Below are 27,477 nucleotides of genomic sequence, written 5' to 3'. Positions count from 1 at the left end.
ATGCACTCTGCACTTCCTATGCACTCTGCACTCTCTATACACTCTGCACTCCCTATGTACTCTCTCTGCACTTTGCACTGTCTATGCACTCCCTATGCACTCTGCATTACCTATGCACTCTCTATGCACTTTGCACTCCTTATGCACTCTGCACTCTCTCTGCACTCTTTATACATTCTGCACTTTTTATGCACTCTCTCTCTGCACTCTCTATGCACTCTGCACTCCTTATGCACTCTGCACTGTGTATGCACTCCCTATGCACTCTGCATTCCCTATGCACTCTGCACTTTGTATACATTCCCTATGCACTTTGTATGCACTCTTTATGCACTCTCTCTGGACTCTGCATTCCCTATGTACTCTGCACTGCCTATGCACTTTGCACCCTCTATGCACTCTGCACGCACTCTGCACGCACTCTGCACTCTATGCACTCTGCACTCCCCCTGCTCTATGCACTCCCTACTCTGCACTCCCTTTGTTAAAGTTTGAGCTTTTGATAAATGGTGTTTTGTATCTTCATTGAATTATGTGTAAAACGTTGATGTGTTTTACTTTACACAGAAATCTGGAGTGCATTTATAATGCAATTATTTGCAGAGAGAGGGAAGGGATGAAAGAGGCCAGGAGTAAGAAAGCTCAAAAGGAAGCGAGTGCAGGATAGAGAGGGAGGGCAGGAGGGAAGGAATAGACGCAGGAGAGAGGGAGGGCATAAAGGAGTGTGAGGGCATGAGGGAAGGTAGGAAAGTGTGAGAAAGGCAGAAAGGAGAGGGCGGCAGGTAAGAGAGGGAGGGCGGAAAGGAGAAGGAGGGCTAGAGGAGGAGAGAGAGGGAGAGTGGGCAGGAGAGGGTAAAGAAAGCACACGGGCAACAGAGGGTGGGCAGAAGAGGGTAGGGAGAGCACGTGGACAACGGAGGGTGGGCAGGAGATGGAGGGGAGAGCACATGGACAACGAAGGGTGGACAGGAGAGGGTAAAGAAAGCACACTGGCAACAGGGTGGGCAGAAGAGGGCAGGGAGAGCACAAGGACAACGGAGGGTGGGCAGGGGAGGGTAAAGAAAGCACACTGGCAACAGAGGGTAAGGAGAGCACATGGACAACGGAGGGTGGGCAGGAGATGGAGGGGAGAGCACATGGACAACGAAGGGTGGGCAGGAGAGGGTAAAGAAAGCACACTGGCAACAGGGTGGGCAGAAGAGGGCAGGGAGAGCACAAGGACAACGGAGGGTGGGCAGGGGAGGGTAAAGAAAGCACACTGGCAACAGAGGGTGGGCAGGAGAGGGTAAGGAGAGCACATCGACAACGAAGGGTGGGCAGGAGAGGGTGAGGAGAGCACATGGAAAATGAAGAGTGGGCAGGAGAGGGTAAAGAAAGCACACTGGCAACAGGGTGGGCAGAAGAGGGCAGGGAGAGCACAAGGACAACGGGGGGTGGGCAGGGGAGGGTAAAGAAAGCACACTGGCAACAGAGGGTGGGCAGGAGAGGGTAAGGAGAGCACATGGACAACGAAGGGTGGGCAGGAGAGGGTAAAGAAAGCACACTGGCAACAGAGGGTTGGCATGAGAGGGTAGGGAGAGCACATGGACAACGGAGGGTGGGCAGGAGAGGGTAAAGAAAGCACACGGGCAACAGAGGGTTGGCATGAGAGGGCGGGGAGAGCACACGGAAAATGGAGGGTGGGCAGGAGAGGGTAGGGAGAGCACAGGTCAACAGAGGGTGGGCAGGAGAGGGTATGGAGAGCACATGGACAATGGAGGGTGGGCAGGAGAGGGTAAAGGAAGCACACGGGCAATAGAGGGTGGTCAGGAGAGAGTGGGGAGAGCACACGGACATCGGAGGGTGGGCAGGAGAGGGTAAAAAAAGCACACGTCAACAGAGGGTGGGCAGGAGAGGGTGGGGAGAGCACACGGACATCGGAGGGTGGGCAGGAGAGGGTAAAGAAAGCACACGGGCAATAGAGGGTGGGCAGGAGAGGGTGGGGAGAGCACACGGACATCGGAGGGTGGGCAGGAGAGGGTAAAGAAAGCACACGGGCAATAGAGGGTGGGCAGAGCACACGTCAACAAAGGGTAGGCAGGAGAGGGTATGGAGAGCACATGGACAATGGAGGGTGGGCAGGAGAGGGTAGGGAGAGCACACTGACAACGAAGGATGGGTAGGAGATGCTGGGTCAAGCAAAATGACAAAGGATGAAAGGCAGGAACAGAATGAGTGAGAAACACAGAGGGGGAGAAGTACACAAGGGAGCCAGCTGGAGGAAACACGCACTCTCATAAAGTGGTGCTTAAATTAAAAGAAAAAAGTACCACCTGAAATAGTGAGCCGTGGATGGACAGCAGTGCGTCCATAACGCTAAAGAAGAAAAAAAAAAAAGAAATAAAGTAGAGGGAGGAAAACCTACCGAAGCTAAGAATTCCAAGCAAGCAAAGGAGAGTGACAATGAACCGAAGTAGAAATGGGCGGGCGCTAAGTCCACTGTAAAGTACCAAAACGTCTGGCAACAGACAGAGGTGAGACATAATAAAAATAAAATGATGTACACAGTGGGCTTTGGATCCAGTCAGAGGAGTATTGGTCACTCACCTCCTGGTACAGGACAGCGAGGGGGGGGGAGGGCGGGAACGGGGCACAGGACAGCGAGGGGGGAGGGCGGGAACGGGGCACAGGACAGCGAGGGGGGGAGGGCGGGAACGGGGCACAGGACAGCGAGGGGGGGGGGCGGGAACAGCACACGGTGTTCAATTATTCTCCTGGCGATGTGATTACTGCCAAAAGAGTCCACTTCAACATAAGAAATTCAAGGCATAGTGCATTTAATCAAAAGTTTGCTAATCCTCCTAATAGCACCATGCCCTGCTCCCAATTAGCTAAAAGCCATACAGAAGAAACCATTTAAACCTTTGCATTTTCAGTGGCAATGTAAACCGAGTGCATTCCAGATGATTTCTTGTTAACTGCAGTCAAATAGTAAGCCTAAACTTGCTCTAAATAGTATGGCAACCACGTGCTTGGGCGATACAAGTCTGAATGCAACCCCCTGGGCACCAAAAACAAACAAGCAACGGAGAGTGAAAGGGGAGGGGGGGCGGAACGGACAGCGGGAGGGGGCGGGAACGGGGCACAGGACAGCGAGGGGGGGGAGGGCGGGAACGGGGCACAGGACAGCGGGGGGGGGGGAGGGCCACGTCAACCGTGCTGAAGGCCAACGTTCACAACCAGAAAAACACACCCTAGTAAAACCATAGGTTGAAAACCAGTCCGGTCTCAGAGTCCATTTCCGTGTAATGAGGTATGAAAGGAACCCGGTCCTCTCCAGATGTTTTCCGGCAGTACATCAATAACAACCTGGCCAGGGGAGGATGTAAAGCAACACACAAAAAACCCATGACAAGGGAAGCACAAACCACGTCACAGGAACATTTGACCCGGCTTTGGTGACGAAAGAAACGATTATTTTCTAAACTGGTTACAAAGCGGACACGCTCACACCTTCCTGTGCCTAAAACACATATTTAAGGAGGCTAGCAGCCCTTTTAGCAAGTTTAAATCACTGTGCAACAGTGATGGGCAGAATTGTGGGAGACAGCACAGAAAACATCACAACCTCAGTGCCCACAATTATACATAATCCTACAAGTAACTGGTGCTGACCATCAAGAAATGTGGTGAGACGACTCGAGCTGGCATAGGGAGTCCAACTTGTGAGGAGTTCTGCTCTGGACACCGTCTGCGGCTGCTCGGAGAACACAGGCGTCCGGGGGCCCTGGCTGGCGAAACCGAAACTGTAGCCGCGGGCGGTGGTGAGCGCTGCTGCCGTGACGCAAGTCACGCAAGGTGGAGGAAAGTAGCGGTTCGGGCCGGTGGGCTCCCCCTATGGGATATATGACTTTACAACGCGGACTTTTACCACGCAGACCATTACCACGCATTTTTTACAACGCAGGACCCTTTACCACGCATACCATTACAACGCTGGTATTTACAACGCAGGTACTATTACAACGCATACCATTACAACGTAAGTATAGGTAAGTAAATAATATGGTAAAATAATTATTAATAATATTTTTTTAAATTAATAAATTATTATTTTAATATTTAATATTTTAATTATTTATATTAATATTTAATTATAATTTTTTAAATATATATGTTAAAAATACCCCTGTACCCCAAAACCCAAACCCAGCCCATAAACCTAAAAATACCCCTGAACCCCAAAACCCAAACCCAGCCCTGAACCCTAAAAATACCCCTGTACCCCAAAAACTGAAAATTGACCCTGAACCCTAAAAATACCCCTGCACCCCAAAAACTGAAAACTGACCCTGAACCCTAAAAATACCCCTGTACCCCAAAAACTGAAAACTGACCCTGAACCCTAAAAATACCCCTGTACCCCAAAAACTGAAAACTGACCCTGAACCCTAAAAATACCCCTGTACCCCAAAAACTGAAAACTGACCCTGAACCCTAAAAATACCCCTTTACCCAAAAACTGAAAACTGACCCTGAACCCTAAAAATACCCATTTACCCAAAACCCAAACCTAAAATATTTTAAATAAAATTATATACTTACCAATACTTACGTTGTAATGGTATGCGTTGTAAAAGTACCTGCGTTGTAAATACCAGCGTTGTAATGGTATGCGTGGTCAAGGTTCCTGCGTTGTAAAAGTTGCGTGGTAAAGGTAGGTCGTGGTAAAAGTTGCGTGGTAAAGGTTGTATACCCCCCCTATGGTGCCGAAGAAACGCATGCAATTCAGGGCAGATGCTGGTCCCGGCTGAGGAGGCTGCGGCTCGGTGTGTGGGCGCAGAGAGACTCGCATGGAGCCGGTGGGAACCCTGAGCGCGACTACACAGTAAGCGGTAAGGTCGTGTGTGCAACAAGGAGTCCGTAGGCCCCCCATCAAGTTTTTGAACTGCCGGTTGCGTGGGGCTTCGGACGCGGCAGGAGTGAGAGCGGTCAGGGTGTCGGGAGCGGCAGGGGTGAGGAGACTTCTGGCGCGTACACCCGTGAACAGCAGGGCATTGAGATGCGCTGCCGTTTTTGAATCTCCTCGAGAAGAGGCGTGATTGCGGCGGTATTCAGAGGAGCGTCTTTCCGGGTCCGATTTCGTTTGTCAATATACACTTTACAGACAGAGAAAGACAGGCTCACGGAGAGCGGGAGGGGGACGGCGGGAGGAGGGACACAGAGTAAGGCAGGACAGCAGCAAGCACGGCCCGGCCGGACCAGATTCGGGGGCGTTCCCGGCTTTTGGCTGACGTATCATGACGTAGCCAAAAGCCAAAGATTCTCGGGAACGCCCCCGAATCTGGTCCGGCCATGACGGACGCCTCTCTGTTCCAATGGCTAGCCTCCATTTATGGAGCTAGCCAATGAGGCAGAGGGGCGTGTTCAAGTCACCCATACTAGAAACTACAGATTTCTCTGGAGGCGGAGCTTACAGCTCCGTTCCCCAGCGAAACCTAAAAAGGCCCTGCCACCAGGAGTGGATCGATGGAAAGTTGCAATATTCAGTTGAAAGGCCTTATCTGATCTTAAACAGCGTATAGGAATATAAAATGAAAATCTGTTAGGTAAAGGATTAGGTGCCAGATGTACGAAAGAATAGCGACTCGCAAATCAGTCAAAAAATGGTTTGTGAATGGAAAAATAGCCTTTTGCGATGTATGAAAGCCATTTGGAAACCAAAAGTAGTGATGTAACCGGTTTGCAAGTCGGTATTTTTTGCGACCGAAAATAGCGAGTCTTAAATAAATAAATAAGAACTGTCTAGCAGGGGCCAGCAATCCCAAAGAGTGAGCCGTAGCTCTAAGGTCCTTAAAGCGCTCCAACACAGTGCCTGCCTTCTCTTTGAAAAAGTGGGGGCTATCAAAGGACATATTCATGAAGGTGGCTGTACATTGTATGTATGAGTGTATATTATATTGTTCTTTAAAGAGGTAAGTCTTCAACTCTTGCCTAAACTGAAGCAGCATTGGAGCATTTCTGATAGATACATGGATGTTATTTCTTGCCAGAAAATCCTGTGGCACATATCCGTGTATGGTGACAAATGATGACATAAGTACCGACTGCCTTCCCCAAGCAATTTGTAGTATCTAGATTTGCACAGATAGGGGAATGGCCTTTACGATGCAGGCTGAACCATGTGTTCCATTTCCCCACAAGTGGAACCATTCTTGCATTAACCACGCATATGTGTGGGTAAGGCAGTAAGCGTCTAGATGCGTGGAAGGGCGGGCACAGGAAAAGGAAAGATTGGGACAGGGAGCTCCCGAACATGGCCTGGTAAATGGGTCTGTAGCTGGGTTGGGGGTAGACTTCAGGGGTGGGAGTAGTTTTTAGGGCTCAGGGGGGTTCAGGGTTGTTTTCAATGCTCTGGGTTGTTTTAGGGCAATGGCGGGGTCTGGGTTGTTTTTAGGACTCAGAGTGGGGTCTTGGTTGTTTTTATGGCTCAGCAGGGGTCAGTGTTGTTTTTATGGCTCAGGGTGGTTGGGGTTGTTTTTAGGGATCAGGTTCTTTTTAGGGCACAGGTCGGGGGCTGGGGTGTGATCTTTACCAAGGCAAACACAAGGAGATGATGGACGGAGTACTGAAACTTTTCAGACACTCACCCCCAGTCACAGATCTGGGTTGAATCCATCATCGTTCTTTAGCTCACTTCGCCACCCCAGTTCAGACACAGCTATATGCAAATCAGTCTTGACCCTGTGCTTCATGGGAACCGAAAAGCCAGGTCATCCCTGGACCGGAAACAAGCATCCTGGGACCGGTTTTGGGCTAACAGCCCTCATCAGCCAGGCTAGCTTGAATCCAGTAGCAAAGTGAGCAAGGGACCCACGTCTGGGCATACCCTGCCAACTGGCTTTGTTTGCCCTAAGTTGGCAGGGTATGCCCAGACGTGGGTCCCTTGCTCACTTTGCTACTGGATTCAAGCTAGCCTGGCTGATGAGGGCTGTTAGCCCAAAACTGGTCCCAGGATGCTTGTTTCCGGCAGTTCGGGCTGGACTGTTCCCATGGTAAAGACTGATTTGCATATAGCTGTGTGGCAAAGTGAGCTAAATAACACTGATGGATTTAACCCAGATCTGAGACTGGGGGTGAGTGTCTGAAAAGTTTCAGTGCTCCGTCCATCATCTCCTTGTGTTTGCGGTGTGATCTTTACCACACGTATCCCTTTACCAGTTATGCCTTTACCACGAAATTGCATGGTAAAGGCATGCGCTATAAAGGAATGCGTTGTTCAGATGCATTCGTTATTAGGGCAGCGTGATAGAGGCACGCGTGGTTTAGCCATGCATTCATCTGTCATACAACGACGCAGATAACATATTTAACTGTGCCTTGCCCATCATGAATCGTCCAAGCCAAAGAGGCCGTAAGTTTTTCCAGGACTGCCAGCAAAACTCGCTGGACTCTTGAAGGCATGTGTTAGCAAACCAATAAACAAACAGCATTCACAGATTGCAGTGCTAGGCTGCCATAGGAAAACATGTGCTTGCCAAACTCCTCAGTCCTCTTGGACTCCTTGTAACTCACATTGTGATGCCCTTCCCCTTTCTCTTTAAAGTCAGTGCGGTGGGATGGAATAAAGTCCCACTTTACTTTCTTATGCTTGCTCCTCTACTTGACTTTATCTTACAGGAGGACTTTGAGTGCAATATTGAGCGGTCGCAGAAACGGGTATGCCCCCGTGACTTGGATCTGAAACAGGTCTTGTACGAAGAGCATAACTTCTTTTTGTGTTTGGTGACATACAGCTTCACCTACTGGTCTCAGATTGCCTTCGATTGCATGAGGGTGCACTTATTGCATGACTTAGAGTCATGAGCCGAGCCCAGACACCAAACAAATACCTTGGGCAGGTTCCTGATTTGCTTCTGCTTTCATGCAGTCACAGCATGATCTGAAACCTGTTGTTTCCTCGCACAAGGGTTTGAAACTTTCTAAAAGTCATCAGAAAATGAACAAATTTGGGAATGGAGCTCGGGATCCACATCGGTATGTGCAGAAAAAACTGACATCAACACACAGGGGCTGTGCTTATTTGTGGCTTTGCACCATCTGTTCCTATGTGGTGTGGAGTCAGCAGAGAGCTGCACAGCACTGCCTAGTGGCCCATATTCTAAGGTGAGGAATCTGCAGTTAGAAGTATACATAAGAGTAGTCAAAATGTACTTCATGTCACAGGACATTCCTGGTTGGTGCCAAGCTTATTGAGTATTTCCAGTAATGAGAATCTGTAAGAACTGCAGGCACAATATCTAATAATTTTAACTGATCTGAGAGATCATGCTCATGTTAATTTATTTATTTATTTTAAATTGTTTATTAAGTTCATCTAACACCTCTATGTATTTTTGCACTGAGCACATCAAGGCTTCTCTCCTTCGTATACAAGACATTCACAGATACGAAGCAGAGATGTAAAGCCTAGCATGTTGGAAATACTCAGGGTTTTAACTGCTTACAGAACTCTAACAATACAAGTTTTTTCCTCAGTTCAAGGGAAGCCGATTCCACAGCTTTGCTAAAGATAATAACAAGCATTTACAATGCAACGGTTTCGCCTTTGGAAAAGTTAAAGCTATTGGCATTGTAAATGACAACATTTTTATTTATGTGTTGGCTTTGAAAACCTAAATAAATGGCATTGTCATTTACAAAGCCAATAGCCTAATCTCTCGCAAATGCGACACCTATTGCATTTGCACCCACACACACACACAAAACCGGGTCACAAGCAGGCAACAGAGGCACACACAAAACCGGGTCACAAGCAGGCAACAGAGGCACACACAAAACCGGGTCACAAGCAGGCAACAGAGGCACACACAAAACCGGGTCGCAATCAGGCAACAGAGGCACACACAAAACCGGGTCGCAATCAGGCAACAGAGGCACACACAAAACCGGGTCGCAAGCAGGCAACAGAGGCACACACAAAACCGAGGGGGCAGGGAAGCAGCTCTACTTGATAAGAATAAATCAGAGATCTGGCAACGATGGGCGTGATCATGGAGGGAAGACCCAATCCACAAACAGGAGAGTAAGAAGCACTGCAACCAAATTTGCAAAGTAAGGAAAACATCAGAACCCATAAAATAAATGACAGGCTGACATTTTTTATGTAACCGCAGTCTAAATGCAGAAGTGTTTAAGTAAAATGTTTAATTAGTTAATACACAGGCCACATTATACATCTCTTATACACACAAGACATATGCCCTCCCAACTATTTTGCCTGTGGCTACCTTTTCAGCCTTGGTGGGATTCGAAAACTGGCCTGTGAGGTCTGGTGTCCCCCCGAAGTACAAGACTTCACTTCAAGCTATGGCTCCGGCTCAAGCTACCATTCTGATGCTCCTTTACATCTGGGCATCCCTCGGACCGGAACCCCGCCAGCCGCAACTACAGCTCTGGTGCTTCCTAACCTACACCTGCAGCCGCCAGTGCAACTGGGAGCGGCGGCCTCTGCGAGACTCCCGGTAACCCGCCTCTGCGCACCGGTGCGGCGACTGATCTCGGCACTGCTGTCCGGGATCCGGGCGCAGCGTGTGATCTCGGCGCATTTTTTTTTGTTCGTGGTTGCAACGCAAACTGCAACACAGGGCTCGGAGAAACTAGGACCGGCCTGGCCTGTAAGGCAACATGCAACCACTGACTGCTTCTACCACACGGTACAAGAAACACAAAAGGCCGCTAAAAGATAAGAAACATGCGTGCGCGGCGTTGCCGCTGTTCGGTTAATCTACAAATTCACGGACACAGTAAGGTAGCCGCCAGTGCAACTGCGCCAAACCGGGCGCTCTGACTTACAACTTTCTGTTGCCTGCAGCTTAGCAGCGGGTGTTTATTTGCCTGTCCTCTTGTGTTAACGCAGGAAAGCGCCTTACCACCAGAAAGCGGGGTGACCCTGCGCTCTAGGTCTAACGTTAATAGACGCATTAAGCAGAGTACAGATAGCACTTACCATGGTCAAGTGTAGCGACCTCCCAGCATAGTAAGAGCCCCGAATCTACAAGAGATCTGGGCATGATTCGACCTCCTCCAGCAAGGCCAGGGGCTGCGGGCAATAAGGAGAAAGTGGTGTTGAAGGCATCTGCTCCAAGGTTCTCGCTACGTTGCTGTGGTCTTCGAGCCGAGGTGAGGAGTGGGGAACCTTCCGGTGCGATCATTAGCCCTGTCAGTCAGCTGGTTTTCGTGTTTGAACGTCCTGGTCGTAACAGATGCGGTGACTTTCGCCTAAGAATCATTGCGATCTGCTGGGGTCGTCTGGAAGAGTGGTCACCGTAGTGATCTCTGTGGTGACCGAGCGCCACAAGCAACAGTGGTTGAGGTGATCCGTTGTGCGGCAGGGGCTGTGGAAGCGAGGTTGCCTGTCTGCGTGGAGTGGTGCGGCGTATCTCCCCTTGGTGCGGTGCGGAGTGGGCTCCTCAAGGAACGCGGTTCCTGTCACAAAGTGCGCCTGAGCCTCAGAGCAGTGTTCGAGCTCGGCATCTGCGCTGTCGTTTCCTCACAGAGCCTGGATCGCGGAGCCGTGGAGACAGTATCGCACCTGCGCAGTCGGTTGTTTAAGCAGCGCTGGTGCCAGGGGAGTAGTGAAGTGTGCTCCGCACTGGTGAAATTGTTTTCTTCACAGCGCCTGAGCCGGGGAGCGGTGGTAGTAACACTGCATCTGCGCAGTAAAATTTTCCTCACTGAGGGGTCTGCCGGTGATGGAAAGATTAAGCGGCGCCTTCTCCTGAGCAGAGGGGAGAGCAGTGAGGGCGTGTACCCTTCAGAGTCTCTCTCTTGCCTGTTTTCGCTGATGGGCACAGCTGACTCGAGTTGCACGAACGGGAGGGGGGCGGGAGAGGACACGGACGGCGGGAGGGGTGCGGGAGAGAACACGGACGGCGGGAGGGGTGCGGGAGAGAACACGGATGGCGGGAGAGGGGCGGGAGAGGACACGGACGGCGGGAGGGGTGCGGGAGAGAACACGGACGGCGGGAGAGAACACGGACGGCGGGAGGGGGGCGGGAGAGGACACGGACGGCGGGAAAGGGGAGGGAACGGGAAAAAACGTAACTCCGCCCAGGGAAAAAATCTCGGGAACGCCCCCGAATCTGGTCCGGCCTTGACGGACAGATCCGGCACCCAATGGCTAGCCTCCATTTATGGAGCTAGCCAATGAGAGCCGGGGGACGTTCCCGAAGTCCTTATTGTCAACAAAGGATTTCACCTGCGCCGAAAAGCTGCGCAGAGCGCAGCCTTCGGCAGGCGAAACCCAAAAAGGCGCTGCCACCAGGAGTGGATCGACGGAAAGTTGCAATATTCAGTTGAAAGGCCTTCGGCTTCTCTGATCTTAAACAGCTTATAGGAATATAAAATGAAAATCTGTTAGGTAAAGGATTAGGTGCCAGATGTACGAAAGAATAGAGACTCGCAAATCGGTCGAAAAATGGTTTGCGAATGGAAAATAGCCATTCGCGATGAAGGAAAGCCATTTGGAAACCAAAAGCAGTGATGTGACCAGTTTGCAAGTCAGAATTTTTTGCAACCGAAAATAACGAGTCAAAAATAAGAAATCACAAATTGCAAATCACAAATGGAATGTTAGAGGCAGTTGCAAATAGCAAATAGTCGCAAAAATGACCTGTTTTCACATGCAAATTAACACCAATTCAAACTAGGTGATAACTGGGTGCAAACTATAAAAGCAGGCCTAGAATACATCAGGTCTGTCCACAATGACTGACCTGTATGTGATAGCAGGGAGTATACGCATACCAGCTGCTCAGCAGAGGAGAAGACAAAGGCAAGCGAGGATTTTCATAGTTCGTTGACCATTTTTGACCAAACAGAGGAAGAAATATATGATAAATACAGGCTAAGTAGCACTGCCATTTTGGAGTTAATAGCCCTTTTAAAGCCACACCTAGAAAGCAGTACTTTGGGCAACAATTCTATCCCCACCCATGTTCAGGTGTTGTGTTTGTTACACCTATTAGCCACCACCAGTTACCAGGATGTAGTAGCCGTTGCAGGTGGGGTGTCCCAAAGTGCACTATTGCGTTGCTTCCACATATTCCTCAATGTCATGCTTCTCTACATCCACCCTCACATATACATGCCCAGGAATGATGAGGAAATGCCTAGAACCAAATTACAATTTTACATGATTGCCAACTTTCCACAGGTCACAGGGTGTATAGATGGGACACATGTGCCCATGTGTCCTCCATCCCATCTTGAATACCTTTTTAGGAACAGGAAATATACCCACTCCCTTAATATAGAAGTGGTTTGCAATGCCCACAATATAATAAATGACATTGTGTTACAATATCCAGGAAGCACCCATGATTCCTTCATGTTTAAGCACATCAGAATATATAGACAACTGGGAAGTGGGGAGTTTGATGAGGAATATTTATTAGGTACCGACAATGAATATAAATGCTGATAGGCAAGATCCCAATCCCCACAATATGTATGTTGTCTCTCACTAATATATGTTTTTCAGGTCACTGTGCGTAAATGCGATTTCCAAGATAAGGAAGTCACTAGTTTGCGAGTCGCAATTGTGCCGCAGCCAGCGTCTGACATGCCGATATGCAATTACCAAATTGCGACTTGATAAAAATCCCTATTTGGTAACCTCAAATTGGATTGGTTCATACATCTGGCCCTAGGTCTCTTATCATAGAGTGTTTTGAGCACTTGACATGGAGATTGTAAGTTGGTCCTCTGGCTGATGGGAGCCAATGCAATTTCTCCAAAAACCAATAAATTGATTCACATTTCATTATCTTTGAAATCATTCTGGCTGTGGTATTTTAAATCATCAATTTAGTTAATAATTTTGTTGGGAGATCAAAATAAGAAGAATGACAATAATCCAACCTTTCTGACACAAATCAATTAATATTTGTTTTAATCTTTTGCTGGTTGTGATGCATCCAATACCGTACTTTCAACCACAATTTCTGCAATCTGACTAGGGTCACTCACATAGAGGAGTTGTATGTCATCTGCACACATTAAGGCAGTAATGCCAAAATATTCAATCACCTGACACAACAGCACCACATATAAATTAAACAAGAACACCACCATTTAGATATCTATTATCCAATAACTATGGTCAAATCTTCATTTGAATATATTGTTCTTTAGAAACTGTGGAGTGAGGTTAAAGCAGTGCCTCTGATACCAAAGTAACACAGGTACTCTAGTAGTTCCTGTTGGTCAGCTGTATCATTGCCACTGACAGATCTAAAAGTTTTAGGCCACCGGATAATATGTATTCGCAGAGAGACACAACTCATCTAGATACTTTCTGTGCTGCACCCAGCACAAAATCCAGCGTGGGTAGAACGTGTCAATGACAGGGATTCCGCAAATGTGAATACTGATTAAAGTCTGTGTGCTCAAGAAGGTTTGCTAAAATTGGTAACTTTGACACTAGCCTATATTATTCCATCTGCTCATGGTCTAATGGGTGTTTATTATTAATGGTAAGACCACAGCAGTCTTTAATTCAGTAGATATAATACCAGAATTCAAACAATAGTCTGAACAGCCAGATAGGATATTAATAAGAGACATTTCTGGATTCTGGCTGGGAAAACATCTACGAACAGTCAAAATCAAATCTCCCCTCGGGAAATCACCAAACCACATTTATATATACTGCACTCACTCGTCAACCAACCATTAGGACTGGTATAGCATACACTATTATTCTCCCACATACTATAAAAATAATTAAAACCAATAACTGAAAGATGCAAAGTTCCTTAGCGGGACATGTAATTGATTCCGAGTATCCCTGCCTGGCTTCTTCTCTTGGAGACTCAACACCATCAATGTTAACCGTAATCCTGGAGGAGCATCCGTTATAAGGATTATAGCACTTCAATCACTAGCCACTGGATACAGCATTCTCCGGGCAGAGGAAATAACGTAGGGGAAATGTATCCTCCTTACGGTTTTCAAGATGCCACTCGATACACTTCACAAGTTTTATAGAGCGACTGTTTAACTTAAAAAAAAATTGTGCCACATGAACGTCGATAAAGTGGTACAAAAGGGGGTGGTGACGATATGCGTTCCCACTCAGAGATCAACATCCACTCTAGAACCCAATGGCCAACTTGTGTTGACCCCAGCACTGCAGTTCTCTGCATTTAATTCAAGAGAAGATGTTAATTTGTTGGTTCTATAATAGAGTTAACTTTGGATGAGGAGGCAGCATCTGAAGAATTACTAATTGTTAACTACTTATCAATCATCCATATTGTCTGCTATAAACATCTGCAAACTGGTTGCATCTCGTTGTGGATTAATCAGCCTCCAAGAAACCTGGAGGCTGTTTTAATTCTTTAAAGACTTGAAAACTGCCTTCGTAATGTATGGAGCCGTGATTCTTTTTGAATCACATGCTGCATTAGCAGCTTTTATGGCTTTTGTATATAAATTATTCAACGTCTGCCCTTCTGTTCTAGCATCTGTGATATAGCCATGTCGTCATATGTGCTCCATTTGATGTAATTTGCTCCTACTTTTGGTTATTTCCTCATTGTACCATTTATTCTCCTTGGTCTTCGGTTTGGTGTGAGTTATTTAACTTGGCACAAATTCATCAGCAGCTATTCTTAACCAGTCATTATACTATTCCAGGAGCTGACTAGGATTGCTGGCAACATTACTGTTATACATGTCACCCACTATGATGGCTAATGTGGTCAAATCCATGTCACACCAATTCCTAGATGACCTCTCAAATGTTCAATGATTTTTCCCCCACATCTAACATATCTTAGCCACATCAAGAAAGCTTTGGTTTAATGACACATAACTCATCCTCCCACAAACCATGTCAAGGATGTGGTCCGATATAGAGTATGAGATATCTCAGGTAGGGTAAGATTAAAAAACATTAATAGCTGGTATTAGACCTGTCAGCCTTAGGGTTGTCTTCCCCCAAACTTTTTGTCTTACTCCTCCATTTTTGCTGATCTACTTTTTGCTCCGGATCTAAAGTACTTTGCTCATTTGGCCGAACTGGGTCCCTGTAGTGCGCCTGTGCTTCATTGTAGTCGGCCTGAACTTGTGACTTTGTCCCAGCCCAGTACAATATGACCAGATAACCACAGGTGGTGCCTTGTGACTTTTAGCTCTATTTCCACTAACATCTTCAAACCTGCATATCTGGTTCTACTGATTGGATTTTTGTCATTTTGTTCTTGTTTTAGTTATTAAAAACGACTTTATTTCCCTAAAATGGTGTAGACTCCTTTTGCAGTGTGTTTTAATGTGTTACTGTTTGAAGTGCTGCACTAATACTTTACACCTTGCCTCTGAGTTAAACCTGACTGGCCTGTGCCAAGCTACCCGAGTACAGGTTAATTTAGGGTTTGCTTGTGACTTCACCCTGACAAGGATTGTGGTTGCTGTCTGAGTAGGGTTTCACAACCTCAACCAGTAACCCAATTTTTTACAGCCGGAGATCTATGTGTATACCTTTATTAACTTCATGATATTCAGAGCCAGCCTGGAAATTAATGCTAATGCTTCTGCAGACTTCTCTTCTCTGTGGCACTGATTATCCGACAAAGCTGATCGCGTAAGTAATTTGTTAACATTGCCAAATCCTTTAATAACCAAGTCGTATTATGCAAATTAAATCAAAAATCGATCTTCTATTTTTTAGTATGTTGTGGCAGTCGTGCCCTAGCATCTGCTCATGATTTTAATACCTGTAAACTCTTGTAATATCCACTCAGGCACCCCCACTTTCTCCTCATTTAAGGGATCTAAAAAAAAAATGGTGCCACATGAACGCCGATATGCGTTCCCACTCAGAGATAAACATCCACTCTAGAACCCAATGGCCAACTTGTGTTGACCCCAGCCCTGCTGTTCTCTGCATTTAATTCAAGAGAAGATGTTAATTTTTTGGTTCTATAATAGAGTTAACTTTGGATGAGGAGGCAGCATCTGAAGAATTACTAATTGTTAACTACTTATCAAACATCCATATTGTCTGCTATAAACATGCACACTTATTTGATTAGTATTGCATGCACACTTACTTGATTAGTGAAAACTACTAGAAGTCCCATTCGCTTACATCTGTTTACTTTGTTATTATCTAGAGGTTCTGCAAGTGTCCCCTGTCTGTATAACAGGCTCTGAAGAAATGCTGCAGTTTACTATTTTAAGTAATTGACAAGGAGCAGTGTTCCTGGCAGCAAGTCACAGTCCAGTTGCGGATGGGCTTGCCTTTGGTGTGCCACTGGCGTGGGTGTGCCTGCATGGACTGTAAGAAGGTGGTCTCATTACAATGCTTAAACAACTAATGTGCCTTACCAAGATGGTGTCCTAGAATGGCAACCAGCAAACATAAACATATAAACCAACAGTGGAGCTAGACGAAGGAGAAATCGGACTCTCTTACAACTCATGGGTAACAAAAGTACACAGTACCACAGCTGTTAAAACAAAAACAGTTATAAGAATACCAATAATAAAAATGAATGAGGATCAAACAAGTAACAAGCACCTCCAAAGCTAATAGGTTTTCCCTTTGGGACCTATTGGCTTTACCAATGGTTGATAGCCATGCTGTACAGCATCCAGGATGGGAGGAAGCACCACAGATGGTGTGGTGGGAAGAGAAGTAATGGGCTAGAGTGTGTTAGGAGAAGCACACAGGGGAGCAAGCAATAGGGGCATATGGGGTGTGGGGTAAAAGCAACAAGAAAGAGTGGAGGACCCGGTGGCGAAAGCAACCCAGATGGTGATGGTGAGGAGAAGAAGCAATGGGCGAATGCGATTTACAGACGGGAAACCACACTTGAGCAAGAGATGGAAAACACATGTGTGAAGGGCTTACACAAAAAGAATAAAGTAGATCCTTGAAAGTGGGCATGAAAACCAGGCAATCAAACTTAAAGAGGCAATGCTTCATGGGAGGGACAAACAAATGATTGAAGGAAAACCTTCAAACAAGAAGCAGGAAAATAAGAGCGACAGTAAAGTCAACCAAAGGTAAGCAATGGGCAGGCTCCAAGTCCCTCTATGTTTTTGGTGAGCCTATAATGTGTCTGAAAACACACAGTGCATGCCCTGTCTAGTGTGCTCAACCTAAAAATCAGTCCTACTAAACAAGCCGCAAAACGCCTCTCTCTCCCTAAACGTTTGTACCACTATCGCTTAGATTAGCTGGTGCAGACGTGCCATCATGCTTCTTTTGAACATACAATAAAGCATGATATTACACAATCATATGAGTGAGTACATTCGGCAGCAACGTATAATGTCAGCATGGTAGAATCATCATCACAAATGCATACTTCAGCATAGTATAAGCAGTTATCAAAAATAGGGCAAATCGACCTGCAGTTCCCAGTGCCCAGACTGCGGTTACTTAAAGCACACAAGACAACCAGAAGGTAAAACACAGTATTACACACATTCCCCCCAACAGTCGCGTCAGTACTTCCGCAGGAGGTTCCCTCAATATCCGGTTCCTCCCCGGCACTCTCTTCTCCACGGTTCTCACCATCCCCATTCTGTGCGGCTGACAAAGGTGTACCGTCAAGGATTGGGGACCAAAAATTCTTAGGTCTATTCTTAGGGGGCATTAATCCGTTATATAGTTCAGTTTGTGTGCAGCAGTAGATCAGTTCCCTCTTCCATAATTTGAGAGTAGGGGGAGGACCTCTCATCCAAGCCCTTGCAATGCACCACTTAGTGATCAAGAAAGCCATGTCAACAAGTCGTCTATGGGCAGGGCTCAAAGGCTTTGAGTATCCCAAAACGGCCAGCAGCGGATCTGGGACTAGGGTTAAAAGCATCATTCTGTTGAGCTCCTCATATACTGCTTGCCAGAAGGAGAAGACAGCAGGGCAAGCCCAGGCTACGTGTAGAAAGTCCGCCAGAGGGGACCCGCACTGCTCGCACTCAGAGGACTCGCGCAGCCGATACCTGTGAAGTCTCTCCGGGGTGTAGTAAGTCCTATTCAAAAACTTAAAATGTATGAGTCTATGGCGTCCATTTAGCGAGATTCTCCTAGTGCCAGTGCAACAATACTGCCACTTCTCACCTAATTCTATTCGCAAGTCACGTTGCCAAGCCAACCTCGGTTTCGTGTACTCAGTATATTTTTCAGATACGGCTATCCGATAGAGATTAGTCAGCAATTTCACAGGGGACTTGGCATTCACCACATAGTCAAATGCTGTAACCGTCGCTGGCTCCTCCATGTCATCTCCCAGGAGCTCCCTCAAAGCATGCCGTACCCTATGAAACTGAAAGCGTGCTAGCTGTGGTGGGTTCACCTCCCCGCCAGCAATGTCGTTCCACTGACGTACCTTGCCTCCCTCAAATAAGTCTCCCATAGTGTGTATTCGTAGCTGATGTAGAGCCAGTGTCACTCCCTTCTACCTACATGGAGCTAACCAATGGCACCATTCAATCGCTGCCTTCGGGGAATATAGCAATGAACACGCCTGAACTTCCCTCATATAATGCCAAGCGTGTGTGACCGAGGTCAGAGAGTCGAGTATGCCTGTACGGCGATCCCTAGACTGCATCAACAAGGCTGGCAAAGGAGTCGGAGCCGCAACTATCCGCTCAATACGAACATAGGGGGCATCCTGCGGTCCGTGTATCCAGGAATAGGCATGAGTATTCTGCACAGCACGGTAGTATAGCTCCATGTCAGGCGCATTCAGGACTCCCGCCGCGTACGGGCGTGTTAAAATGTTCCAGGCGACCCTAGGTTGCTTTCCTGCCCAAGCAAGGTGAACCAACAAGGCTTGAAGCCTGCGAAAAAAGTGGGACGATAAGACCATCGGGACATTACTGAATAAGAAGAGAAATCGCGGAAGTATCACCATTTTCATTAGGGAGATGCGCCCCAGCAGCGATAGCGGAAGAGAGATCCATTTCTCTATGTCGACTTCCAATTTAGAATTAGCACAACCATAGTTTTCCCTAAGGATGACCTCAGAGTCCGTATGTAAGCGTATTCCAAGGTATCTAACCGCCTCTGTAGTCCACTGAAGTGGGTACTCCGGCTCAAACCGCTCCGTGGCGGGCGTCAAAGGGAACATGATGGATTTAGTCCAGTTAACTTGTATGCCTGAGAGGGATCCGAAGAGAACCACCTCACGCAGAACCGAAGGGAGATGCGTCATAGGGTCCCTAACATAGGGCAGCGTATCATCCGCGTAGGTAGATACAATTAAGTTGTATGTAGGGAAGCGGATGCCTTTGTGGATGTGATACTCTTGTAGTGCACACGTAAGAGGTTCGGCTGCTAAAGCGTAGAGGATTGGGGACAGGGGGCATCCCTGTCTCGTTCCTCTGCCTATCGTAATGGGTACCGAAACCATCGCCCCTATGCGAATGCGCGCCATTGGTAAAGAATACAGCACTTCCAATAGTTGTAAAAACAGTTGCCCCACTCCCATCCTGCTCAGAACCTGATGGAGGAACGCCCATTCAACCGAGTCGAATGCCTTCTCCATGTCTAAGAAGACCGCCACAGCCGACACCTCTGGACGAGTATGCTGGAACGCAGCAAAGACAGTTCTAATATTGTACTTAAGGTTGCGCGTTGAGACAAAGCCTGACTGTTCCGGGGCTACCAAAGACGTTACCAAAGGGTGAAGACGATTGGAAAGAAGCTTAGCGAAAAATTTTGTGTCGACATTCATAAATGAGAGCGGGCGATACGAGGCACAATCACTAGGATTTTTGCCCGGTTTTAAAATCGCAACAATAATAGCCTCCCTCATGGAAGGCTGCATTGTACCCGAGTTGGCCATATCATCAAACAAAATAAGCAAGTGAGGTATCAGAAGATCAGAGAAAGCTTTATAAAAGGCCACCGTAAGACCATCACTACCCGGCGCGCTCCCGCTTTTCATGGATTTCAAAGCCAGCGCAACCTCATCCCTATCAACCGGCCGAGCAAGAAATTCTCGGTGTAGATCAGAGAGCCATGGAAGCTCGATATGAGATAGGTAGTCAATGATACGTTCTTCCGGAGCAGGACCTCTCGAGGCGTACAACTGTGCCTAATAATCTCGAAAGCGTTCTGTGACTAGCTCGTTCGTAAGCGGAACATCCGTGACTTCCGATCTCAGCACCGGAATAGAGGTACAGTCCCTACCACGTTTGGCCAAACGAGCCAGGACACTCACCCTCACAATAACTCCGAGCCGTGGCATACTTCCCCAGATGTTTGACCTCTGAGTCCGCCTCCTCATTAAACTCTCGGAGGACCCTCGCTATCTCCTGATCAAGAGACTCATCACCAGTCTGCGCCCTTAGTGTCTCCAGCTCTTTAAGTGTATTTTCCAAAGTTCCACGCCTGCCCCTAATCGATTTCAGGACACCTGCATGCTTGGAGATAGTGACCCACATAGCCTATATTTAAACGCCTCCCATACCGATTGAAATGAGTCGACCGACCCTACATTGGTTTCAAAGAAGACCTCCATAGCAGTCAGCAGTTCCTCCTCAAAGAGGGGATCCAGCAGAGAGTACGGAGGGAAGCGCCAAGCAAATGGCGGAATCCGACGAGCAGGTATGTCACAAGTCATCAAGACCGGTGAGTGGTCGGAATAGATGTGTGGCAGGACTTCGCAGGATCGTACATTAGGGAGAAAGAAATTTGACACAAACCAATAGTCTATCCTCGTATGAATATTATGGGGAGCCGAGTAATGAGTATACCCACCCTGCGTCGGGTGTCTGTGGCACCAGACATCTGCTAAGTCCATACTAGAGAGCTGTGTGGAGAGTGCACGTGCAGAGGCCGAAGGGGGTCGCGTCGGGTCATCCGATCTATCCAATCCAGGATGCCGCGTCAAATGGAAGTCCCCTCCCCAGCAGATCAGTTTGTCAGTGCACGTGTTAATCTTTGCCACCAGGTCCGTATAAAAGTCCGGAAAGTCGAAGTTAGGGCCACATGTGTTCACTATGCACATGTCCGCGCCTTTGCCGTAGCAGCTAGTGATCGCATATTGACCTGCGCTGTCTGTTACTAACGGCGTCCACCTTAAGGAGGACTTCGGATTGAACCAAGTTAGGACCCCCCTGGCATGAGTGGTAAAGCCAGCTGCGTGAATGTTGCCCCCAAGCCCCCTGTATCTAAGAATGGGACTGTCCAATGGGAGGTGCGTTTCTTGCATGATAGCAATGTCTATCTTATGTCTTGCTAAATATTGGAGGACTTTCCGCATTTTACGATGGTCGTTCAACCCTCGTACATTCCAGGTCAGGAAACGTAACGTGTCAGGAGATTCACCCCCTATTGTTATTGCATCTGCCATAGTGAGTGTGGAAGGGACACCCCTAACATATCGAGTTTGTGTACAATGCGCCCAGCTGTCATAGTTCTGCCTGTTTGCACATCACGCTTGCTTGTCATAAACAATATAACCTGTCTAAAACATTGCATAAGAACAATTCCCGTAGTTCCCCCATCCCAGCCCCCCACCCACGCCTGCCCTACCCCAACTAGGCCGCATTCAACCTGCCACACCACTAGACATCTCCCATCCCCCCAATCATTTCCAAATACAAGAACGATCAAAAAACAGTATCCCATACCATTTAACCTGTCCCCCCCTCCCCCAACCCGACTATCTCCTGAATAATTCTCAAACACACCCCCCTCCTTTCCCCTCCCAGCCCCCGAATAACCACCCCAAAAACATCATCAAATAACATAAGTCACTTCTGCTTATGGAAATGTGGTAAACACACAGGGGCGCAGGTAGCTCGCTCATAGTGAGTCTATAGCTGTGTTAGCCCAATGCATCAGCCATCGCGCCCTGCTCCTCCGCTTCCATATAGGAAAAAATAAGCCTCTGCCGGTGCCCACAGCAATACTCACTGAAGAAAGTAAAACAAAAATAGTGGCCGCTGACCACCTGTGACATCTTCAAACAACCAGGGGCGGACTCTTCTTTACAGCTGTACCATAATGTTACACATCAGCTCAGGTATGCATGCTAACTGCCCACTTAAATGTAATGTGATAATAAGTACAATGCCAAAGTTCTGCATCTGTCATATAACCGGGATCAGGGCTTAACATGCAATCAGAGCGTACATAAAAAAGTTCAAAAAAAGTGCTGTGTCATGGTGGCTAAGAGAGACATAGCACAGCTATGGGGGTCTCAGAGGGCACCTACGACTTCAGCTTGGGAAGACAATATGGACTGGTGCATGTTCAGGGAAAAAACTGTATATGTTGCACGTGGCAAACCCAAGAAGTGGGGTAGGGTCTGGAACCAATGGAATTCGTATCGTGGGGAGATTTGTGCTCCCCCGTTCGTAGAGGTCCCGGTGACACCACAATCCCCGTAACCTGACGTTCCTACATTATACAGATTTTCGTGCTACATGTTTGATTGCCCTGGGGCCCCCCCCCTCCCACTTTTCACTTCATCCTTATTACTATATCACTGTTTACTATGACTCGCCCCGATGAGACGGACGTATGCCGCATTGCCTCTTGTTTAGTTCGTTAATGTTGTCGTTTCTCTGTTCTATACATAATTAAAATAGTAAAACCTTCATCTTCTCCTACGCCACCATTCTGCTCCGTCGCTACGTTATGCTGAATCGCTGCCGGGCCCCCGGGCTGTCGGCTGAAAGCTGTGTAAATATGCATTGTCAACTGTTTTCTATTGTTTTAGCGATGGCCGGCCTCTGTGGTTGTAGGCTCGCAACTGTACCACTGTAATTGAAATAAAGGTTTAAAAAAAAAAAAAAGTGCTGTGTGTGGTATGGCACAAGAATGTCTCTCTATAATTGGACATCTCTCACCTCCTACCCGCTACGTGATCTGCAGGTACGGTGTGGCACATTCCCTGTACAAACCTAACTGTAGCTAATCTAGCATTGCCAACTGGGTGAGACTGCATCCTCCATCTACGCTGATCGCTACAGTCAAATACCTTAAATTTTCGTGTAGATCCGTATTAGTCCTGGTCATCCATGGAACCCCCAGCTGCTTCGTTCAGTCGTCCTTCTTCTTCTGCGCCACGTGTGTCCCTGCGCCAGCCTCTCATGACCTTTTGGAGAGCCTTTGGGTCTGTGAAAATTGTGGATCTGCCCTATCTGTTGACCCTCAGTTTGGCAGGGTGCAGCATTGCATAGTCGACCCCAAGGTCCCATAGCTGTCTCTTCATGGGGACGAACTGCCGTCTCGCTTCCTGTACTTTGGCGGTGAAGTCTGGGAACAGAGATAATGTGCTACCCTCGTAGGTGAGTGATTGTTTTTTACGTGCTAATCGCAGTGCGGTGTCACGGTCCCTGTAATTAAGTAATTTAGCCACTATAGGCCGGGGAGGGGCTCCAGGCTTCGGTCTTGGGCCAAGCGTACGGTGCGCACGCTCTACGACGAACATGCCTGAGAAGGCGTTATCACCAAGCAGTTTTTGGAGCAGCGTCTCCACGAATAGTTCCATGTTGCCCGTTTGGGTGGTCTCCGGAAGTCCCGTGATGCAGATGTTGCATCTGCGCGACCTTGCCTCCAAATCCTCACCCTTATCTTGTAGGAGTTGAATTACCTTTCCCAGCTGCTTATGTTTGGAGTCTAGTGTCGTCTGCGCCTCTTCTACTTCCCCTATTCGGCGCTCCGACATGTCAAGATGCTCTGCGTGCTTGTCCAGCCGCTCTGCCATCCGGTCCATTCAGTAAGTAAGGGCGTCCATTTTCGTGCCCAAGGAGGCGATTCCACCCTGCAGGTTCTTTTCCATGGCCATAAGGATACAGCGAAGATCAGGCTCGTTGACGTCGTCCGCGCCTTGCCTCCCGGTTCCCTCTACCGTGTCGCTGGAAGTCGGGTCCGGGGCTTTGGGTTTCTTGCTGGTGTTGGTATCGAACGACAGCTTTGGTTGTGTTCTCTCCAGGCGTCCCATGTCGGCCTCTGATGTCGTGGGCGTCTCGCCCCTCAGCACACGTGTCGTTCTGACGGATGCCACAATCTGTTGCGGGTAATGCGCTTGTTGATTACTGTGAGATAAATCGGGGCACCCGATGCTGTGGGTCCACTCTGCGGTGCGTCCGAGCGTTCTCGCCCCTCACGGTGATACACTCAGGGGGGATGTCGCGTCCCTGTTATCTAAGTTGTCCGAGTTCTCTACGGACTGCGCCCTGTAGTACCGCCTGCTTTTTAGCCACTACTCTGTCCAGCCACCAGACCCCCAGCACAGGAGTAGGTGCGGCCATCGGCTACAGCACAACAGTAAGGAAGTATAGTGCGTCAGTTCAGAAATCGTTTCGCTGCCGCCGTAGCACCCACCATGAGAGCGCGCCAGCAGTCTCTAATGGCCGCAAGTCGCAAGGCAATGTGTTCATTAGCAGGTGCGACCAGCGAACTGGCCTGTGTGTGGAATGCCAGTCATTGGACAAGTATGGGCCCACTACCGCAAGTTTTCCCGAGAGATCCAGCAAGGTTGCTTCAGCCCGCGTGGTGCGGGGCCCCAGGGCGGGGATCCTAGGCCTCAAATGGGCGCCTCCCCCCGAGTGGCGCACTTGCATAGGACGTACATCCAGCGCAAAGTTAGTAAGGCCCCACAATGATTCCTGCGCTTCTTAATGGTGTTTCTGGTGCCCCCCTGGTTCCAGCACCAGACTTCTCACAGGGTGTAGTGGTCGCAGCCTGTATCTGGAGGTCCCAGAGTTCCAGGCCCACTAGGCCTCCCGCTTCCCGTAGGTAGTCTCTGCACTCCTGCGTTCTTTACAGGGTTGTCATCGCCCCTCAATCTTAGGCATCTAACATCCCATGTGTCACAATGCTCTCTGTGTGCAGCGGGGGACCCGAAGGCAGCACAGCCCCCACCGCAGGTCCACAACGCAGTGTAGGCTGAAATGAAGCCGGGGCCTCAGGTAGTTTGCGTCCCCGCGTCAGGCCTCTCAGTGGTGGGAGAGCGGCTGTCTTACATCTACAGCCCGCCGCTCCCTACCTGAATCCGTGATCTTCCGCACGACGAGTCCGGTGCAGTTCCCCTGGGTCCCCGGTGATGTTCAGGCAACGACGGACACAGCGCTTCTCAATGTAGGCCGCACTGCAGCACCGGGACCAGGGAGTCGCGTAGGCGCCGACCCCGATCAAGAGTACAGGCCAGCACACAGCAGCGGTCCCACGCAGCGGTCGTAGTCGTAGGGCTCAGGTCAGGGTCCGCCGGTGTTCCGACGACGTCCAGTGGTATTTTGGCACCAGTACGGCACCGGCAGCGTAGGATAGTGTGCAGGATTGGTATTTACGCAGAGGAGCCGATGGGTCAAGCGGCCATCTCCGTCGCTGGCTAGCTCCGCCCCCCTTGCCATCATGCTTCTTATGTAGATGGCCTGTTATAATCCCTGAACAACTAGAGCATCTCACTAACATGAGATCTTAGTACGGCAATCAAGAAGTGTAAAGATATAAGCCAAAAGTGAATCGGGAAAATCAAAAGGCCCTGGGTGGGACTCTCTTTGGGGGTTGCAGAGGTGAGCAAGTCGTCTGTCGACCAACACCTCCCCCTTTTTTTTTTTTTGCAGAGTTTTATATAGCACGAACTAGAACCGAACCGATCAGTTATCAGAGCGCTTTACATAGTACCAGTTACGTTACATGAGGACACATTTTCAATTTTTTTAGGCACGGGGAGATTAAGTGATTTGCCCAGAATCACAGGGGTTTTTTGGCATCGTTACCGAGACTCAAACCAAGTTCCCCAGGTCCGAGGTCGAGCGCCTTAGCCGTTGGGCCAACCCCTCTCCCCTCCCTTCAACTCCCTTCCCCCGAGAACAAAAGAACAAGTCGTCTGTCGAGCCCTCACCCCAAGAACAAGTTGTCTGTAGACTGCCACTATTCACCGTCTTTTACCTGCACCGGGCAGCAGGGACCGCCCGGGTGGCAATAGGTCTAGCTACACCACTGCTCCTAAGTAAAACTTTGGGCCCTGCACTTACATTATTTATTCAATTCAATTAAATTCAATTGATCTTTATTTCGGCACTACATGGCCATAAAAGATTTACACAGCAAACACATTTCATGAATAAAATACATGTCAAACCCCATTTTGAAAACAACTGACGATTATGGTTAATAAAATCAATACCGTTTTTTAAAAAGACAAATATGAAGTATAATGGCATGCCTGGCTAATGAACATTTAAACATGGAGCTGAAGAGGTTACCATAAAAATTCATACAATCAAGCCACTAAAAGAATAAAACTAAGTAAACAAGTGGTATACAATTTTGCCCTTATAGCTTTAGGCCTTTTTTCCTGCGCACAAAGTGGATAGAAAGCAAAAATCTGCTGACACTAAATACTATTGTTTGGGTTGTATCACATTTGATCATTCTTAGTGCCGTCTTACATGACCTTATTCCCAAAAGGTTACATAAAGGTTTGATCCATATTCTTCTGGCCAACACATAGGCTGGGCAGAAGAATAGGATGTGCTGGTCATCCTCCTTAAGATTGCCCTTGCACATAGTACATGTTTCACTGGTCGTTGGGTCATCAACTACATTGCCCCTTCTGGACCAGAGTGCCAGGGTTGAGTTGGTCAAGAGGTGACCATATCTTAGTTTCATAAAAAGGGTTTTAGCTAGCGGGGGCTCAACTTCGTCTAGGAAATTCTCAAAAAGAGGCTCGTCCTTGATGCTTAGAAAGTTGTTTACTAGAGTCCCTCCGCTATTTCCATTTATCATTTGGTTATTGATAAAACCCCAAAAAGCCATTTTCACCATTTTTTTGGGGTTATACGGCAACCTTTCCGGATTCTCCCAAAATGGAGATAAACCTATCTTGGTAAACCACAATCTAACATGTTTCAGCCAAGCATTGGAATTCAATACATCTATACCCATTAGCTCTCTTAACCCATTTCTGTAGTCAAGCAATTCTGGTGTTGGCCAGAGTCTCACCCAAAGCATTAGAGGCTGAACAATAGTGTGATGGTCGGTTCTTTTAACATTTAGGTCCAACTGAAGTGCTACTAAAGGAGTGCCTTTTGGGGCCCTTACAAGGCTTCTCATGAATTTGTTCTCCAAAATTGTAAAAGCATCCTTTGACATTGGCCCCCAAATCTCGGCACCATAAAGAGCTGCCGATTGAACTTTAAATTTGAATAGTTCTAATGCTGGTGACACAGCTTTGCTGATGCTTGCACCCTGTTTCCTTAGAATGGGTATAGTGTTCTGAGTAAATATTAGCTTACTTTTCTCAATTTGGGGCCTCCACGTAAAGTTAGAGTCGAGGGTGATCCCCAAGTAGGAAAAGTTTTGGACCGTTTCCAATTTTCGGCCATTTAATGTTAGATAGCCTTTTTGTGGTTTGATAGGGTTTAAGGCCATACATTTAGTTTTTTTGGGATTGATTTCCAAACTTTTCCTGTTACAAAAGTCACTAAATGAATGAAGTAGTGCCTGTAGACCTTTCT

Source organism: Lissotriton helveticus, chromosome 4_1, assembly GCF_964261635.1.
Source record: "Lissotriton helveticus chromosome 4_1, aLisHel1.1, whole genome shotgun sequence".
Classification (NCBI taxonomy): domain Eukaryota; kingdom Metazoa; phylum Chordata; class Amphibia; order Caudata; family Salamandridae; genus Lissotriton; species Lissotriton helveticus.
The sequence above is the reverse complement of the archived record's forward strand: the minus strand, read 5'-3'. Positions refer to the sequence as shown.